Below are 6000 nucleotides of genomic sequence, written 5' to 3' on the forward strand. Positions count from 1 at the left end.
CTATACCGCACCGGAGCAAACGCGGACTGAAGTTCAGACAGGAGAGGCAGGCAGAACGTGACCGCTTAAAGGAAGCACAGTTTAAACTTGGAGCCACGAGCACCGGCAACTTTGTTTTTGACAGAACCCGGAATGTGGGGCCTTCCATTACTGCTCCTGAACACGTCGAAGTGGTCCCCTTCAAAGACGGTGAACAATGTTCGGTTTTGCGCAAACCACAGCGCTCGAGGCGTCCCAGAGGGACTCGGGGCCCACTATAAGCACTTGGAAGGGTAGTTGTCTCCGTCAGCATCTCCGAAACTGTAGTGTAGCGCGGAAAGAAGCGAGGCGGCCGGGGACCGCCCATCTCGGAGCCAGCCTATATGTATATATAGTGAGGCGCGAAATGAAAACGCCGCCGTGATAACAACAGAAGCGCTTGCCCAGCGCTTTCCCGACCTCCGTAGGGCGGACACGGACTGAAGTATATAGCGCCGGTCGTATATATATCACAGAAGAAGAGGACTGCAGACTGCTCAGAAGAGTGGTCCCCGCGAGACGATTGCTCTCGAAGCGCCGTGCAGCCGACTTTTGAGGAACACAAAGAAACCGTCGTTTACAAAGAAAGAAAGAAAGAAAGAAAGAAAGAAAGAAAGAAAGAAAGAAAGAAAGAAAGAAAGAAAGAAAGAAAGAAAGAAAGAAAGAAAGAAAGAAAGAAAGAAAGAAAGGAAGAAAGAAAGAAAGGTAAATGGAGTCAGTAGGGAGGGTCTGGCCTTAGAACCTCTCTTTTCTTAAGCGTCTCACGGGGAAAATTTTCTGCGGAGTGCCGCAATGTAGACGTATACGTACTACACCGAGCGCGGCTTTCCTCGAGGGATCGCGCCATCTGCTGGAGAGTCTCCTGACACGGCGCCTGCGAGGCGCACACACCGCTCTCCCTCCTCAACACAGGCGGCGCGTTTTTCCGTGTTGGCAGTAGAGAGAATGCGCGATGATCCGGGACAACGAACGAATAAACATGCGAATGGCTGTGCCCCCCCCCCCCCCCGTGTGTTTTGGCCGTGCGGACCACGAAGGATTTCGTGGGCCTCTCAATGAATAAAGCGTTGTCCCAGGTAGGTCGCGTTGGGACACTTCGCGTGGACTCCGTGCGAAACAACAACGTACAGCGCCTCTCGAATCCGTTGCGCTCTTAACGTGCGTACTCGCATACAGGCACAAAGGAAGCGCTCAGACAATCGCCGACTCCCCGCAAGACGATGCGTTCCTCTCGCGACGTTTACGCGACATGATTCTGCATACTTTCGGCGACGGCAGTCCGCGATGGAGAATAGCCTCAATCTCTTTTGTACTGACTGCAGACGACAACGGACCCCGAGCCGATAGCCAATAACAGGGCCGGAACGGCTCAGAAATACCTCATCAATTCGGGTTTGGCCCTTCCTTTGGTCTCCCGTTCCTTCTGTACGAGAGTACATTCACGCCGGTCGTTACCGATCCATTTGTCTGTACGGGCAAATTCTTGTAAACACCGGGCGGCAGGTACACGACGAGGACCATCGCAGCTTTGTACGGAGCCGGTTGGGGATCTCGCGCGCGAGAAAACGCATACGGTTGTACCGATAGAGTCATTAGCGTCCTATTCAACCCTTACAACGACGACGACTGCGGCGAAGGCTGGCTATAACCCCCCCTCGAATTCGATCTGATTTGTACCCCCTATATAGGAAGACCGTTCCAGTGGAACTCACAAAACTTTCATGAGTGAACGTCGCATAATTGCATTGCCGCACACTGTTCTTTCGAGGTTCCTCTCAACAAGCAGCTCTCGCCGAAGTTGCCGTATCCACTGCACACGTACCTCTCATCGAACGAACTCTTTGTGTAGCGTGAACGCGCAAACACGCTGCGCCTCTTTCTACCCCTTTGTTCCCCCGGTGCCTCTGTAAATCGTTCCCTATAGCATTAGGAAAACAACCGATGCTTCCTTTCGTGTTCAGTGAACCGGCAGAAGACACCCTGGCGCCGTATATAAAATCGATTAACTGTTACGAAAGGCTGAAACACATGCAAGGTGACTGCTTGAAGGAGAGAGAAGAAAAGGGCGAGTGATGCTTCGCGGTTCGATTAAATCTCAATGCAGTCGCACGCAGAGACGGTAATTGAGTGCGTTTCTCTCTAACAATTGTGTTGTTTAGCGCTGCGACCAGAACGGGGAAGCTATGACAAAACTGGCACGAAACAGATTATAATGTATAGTGCAAAGTTACACAGCTCCATTTTCCGGTGCTAGGTCAGGCAAACCGAATTTATAAGGTATACGAGTAGTGGTGCCGTGTATTCGGTTATCCCGTCTTTATTATGGAACTATGTAGCGCTATGTCGAACCAACTAGCCCGACAGTACATTCTTGTCGTGTCAAACCAACCGCTGTCCAACAATAAAACTCTATTGATCATTGATTCGCCACGTCATTTATCAAGCGAAGTCTGCTATATCTGTTGAACTATAGTGAGGAGAAGCTATGTCGGCATTGTAAATTATAAGTGATCACAATTAATCAGTCAAGAAAGCTGGCCTCAGTAACTGAGTTACGAGTCGAATGAGTGGTTTGGATAAGTTGGTTAACCAAACGGTGCGAACTGTGTTTTCTCGCTGACAGACAACCACACAAGAACGAAGAGCTCATCCGTATGCCCATGTCTGTCACCGCTAAAACATGTTCACTACGGCTACATCGTACAAGTACCGTGAAACACGATTTACCAGCGCCAGTGTTCAGTCAGTATACACGCGTGCGCGAAGATGATCACATTCACACCACTGAAACGCTGTCCCTGCGCGAATAGCACAGGCTGCTGCTTCGTGTGCATGAGTGCAGCAGCGCAATCCCGCGGCGAGCAATAGGCGAGCCCCGGATTGCAACCGCGGGCTCACGTTTCCGGCTATCATTAAACCGTCGCCCGCTCCCTCTGCCCTTATTCTCGCCCCTGTTAAGAGTGACGACGGCTCTACAAAAATAACCACCACGTGGTCTCGCGTTTGCCGGAGGACGCTGCCCCTAAGTGCGCCGCGGACTTGGTTCTTGTCTTTGCCGTATGCACAAATGGGGACACCATTGACAGAAGTTAACGAGCACCTATTCATTGCAAGGACCACTGAGGACCATTCATGTCATAGGGCGGTCGTTTCGTTACCGTGCTATACTTCGTACTGATATAAGCCCCAACGAAACTGTTTCTTTTTTTGATACAGCGCGTGTGTCTGTGTGTGCGTGTCTGTGTTTCATCCGGCGCTTAATTAATTCCTCCGTGGAAGACAGACTCACAGAAAGATGGAGGTTTGAGGTAATTAACAGTGTTGTGGAAGAAGAAACGCAGGCGAAATCCTTGCTCTGTACCGCTGTTAACTTCTCGACTCTGGGATAATCAGTGCTTGCTATCAAAACCCAAAATATGTGCGTCACCGCAGAACTACAGCCTAGGTTTACCCAACGTATCTCGCTTTTTCCGAGTTTAACAAGCACGTACTGACAATACATATAAAGCTCTTGCATCGTATCGTCGGTGTTGAAACTTGAATTTAAGTTCTGCTTCGACGCGGTTATCTCTTTTCTTGCAATTGTTAGAAAGAAAGAAAGAAAGAAAGAAACCAAATGGAATGCGTGTATTATCGCGATGCAATTAACGCGATGCGGCGTATTTGCGGAGTTCCTTTGAACAAACTCTCGATTTTGCACACGGCTGTGTTACGCATCTAGCCAGCGAAAAAAATACTTCTTTCTTTGTTCGCAGCATCCGTACACTGAAAGGTTTTTGGCTTTGTTCTCGTCCGCACGCGCACATGCCCGATTCGGCCGTACGCGGCGCGCGTCAACAACAAGAATGCTGCTGCCCGAGCGCACGCGAGACCCTCGCTTCGTCGTCATAAATAATAGAGACGTCACGCAGACACTGCCTCGCCCAAAAGGCGAGGCCACACACACGCAGCGGCGAGAGGGCTAGGACGCAAGGAGACGGCGGCCCTCATTCCTGTCACGGCGCCGCCGCCGCCGCGGCCACACGCGAATTCTGCGAAGCTAGCGCGCAAACTTTCTTCGGCCATCCTTCGCGAGCACGAAAGTTGTTTTCGTTTACTTCCACGGAGCGCGAAAGAAGAGGTTGAGGGGCGTCTGCAAAGTTTCGGCCGGTCGGCCGGCGTACGCGGGCGCGGCTTGGAATCCTAACGTGGTGCTGCATTTCGATGCGGTCGAAATGCGGGGAGGAAGCGCAAATGCATTTCAGACAATACGCCGGGCGCCGAATACGCGGCAGGCGTCTGCTTATGTGATTCATAGCGTGTCCGACAGCATATTCGATAGATCCGAAAACTACCTTTTTCCTTTGACGTCGTCAGCGAATTGAATTGACAAGTTGTGGGGTACTCTATTCTGACATATACTATATGCAGCACGATTCTCTTCTGCCAGAGTCCGTTCGCGCTGATACCGTCACTGTGCGGTAACGAAGTCGTGTCAGACCGCCGGCGTCCCCAATCAGGAGCATGGCATAAAAGCGATTCGACGAAATAAATTGAAAAGCTTGCCCTGTGTGACGCAACCGATCGCTTGCAATCGTGCCAATCGGTAGTTTATTATTATGCAGTAGACTATATAAGTTTGCAGCCTCTTATTTCGTTATATCTGTATATTGCATTTCATAAAGGAGTACACGGTGCGTGATGCTTACTGCCGCTCAATAGGCTGCGCTCGCAGCCCTGCTCCTTCACTTGCCCGCGAAAAGTTATGGCGCACAAGTTTCGAACTCCATGCAATGCCGCCTTCGAGACGCTTTCTCCGCTTTTGCCTCGGTATTTTCGCGTTCTTTTCCATCGCGCGAAGATGCCGCCTTTGCCGCTTCTCGCAGCACATTACTTTCAAAGCCGTATAGCTGAACTCTCCCCCTCTTCTCTCTCTCTCTTGTTGCTCCTTTCAATGCTTCAGCTTTCGGTTCGAAGAGCAGCCGCCGCCCACACGGCCAGCGACAGCTGCTCGTGCGGGGCGCGATGGCGCAGAGCCAGCGGGAAGAGGCGAGCGCGATATGTGCAGCGAGCACGCGGGTGCGAAAAATGCATAGCGCGCGACGCTTCTTCTGAGTCGCCTTTACATCGGTAGCTTCTTTTATCCACATTGTGCGCTGCCTGTCTCACCGTAAAAGCGTGCCGAAAGCCCACGAAGCATGGGCGTCGGCAGGGGGTGTAAAAGAAGCACTTGACCCCCCCACCCAAGCCTATCCACACCAGCACTTGCCCACCACCGAAGCCACACCAGCGCTCTCCCCATCACCCACCGCAGTGCAACACGGGTTTGCACTCCCCAAGACAAAATCTACGCCCGTGCCATGAAGTCATGCACATTGTCGGCCGATTGGAGGCGTCGAGTTCACGATCATTTTCGCTCAGGACTTCTTTTTTCCCGAGATCTCTGCCTTTTTTTTTTTCGCCTTGATGCAGCACCACCTAAAAGCAGGAGGACCTTCATGCTCTGGGCTTTGACGTCACGACGGACTGGATTAACGCAGTGAAATGGGAACGACGACGAGGGAACTGCGGCGCTATGCGCTTTCGTTGTTACATCTGGTTGGTAATTCAGAGAGATGAAAAATAAATAAATAAAGCGTTGTTCCACTCGTGTAACTTCGCAACACCGAGGAGGCACGCACTGCGCCCCTTACACCTGGCGCTCGCACTGTCGTGAACACCATACAGCCTGTTAATTCGGCCCCCTCCTGAACTCGACGCTAAACTTCAGCTCACGCTATGCTGCGCTGCACGGAATTTAGCGGTACCGCGGCGTTCGGTACAGTGAGGAGACAGCACGGTCGCCTCGGTCTCGCGAGATCCGGCCCAACGCGCAAGTGGCGTACACAATAACGGGCGCGCCGCGCTCGAGCGAGTGCCGGAGGGCGCCTATATGGAGTCGCGCGCGCACGTGTTTATAAACACACCAGCGAACGACGATGCGCGCGCTGGTGCGAGTGGATG

Source organism: Rhipicephalus sanguineus, chromosome 3 (genome assembly GCF_013339695.2).
Source record: "Rhipicephalus sanguineus isolate Rsan-2018 chromosome 3, BIME_Rsan_1.4, whole genome shotgun sequence".
Lineage (NCBI taxonomy): Eukaryota > Metazoa > Arthropoda > Arachnida > Ixodida > Ixodidae > Rhipicephalus > Rhipicephalus sanguineus.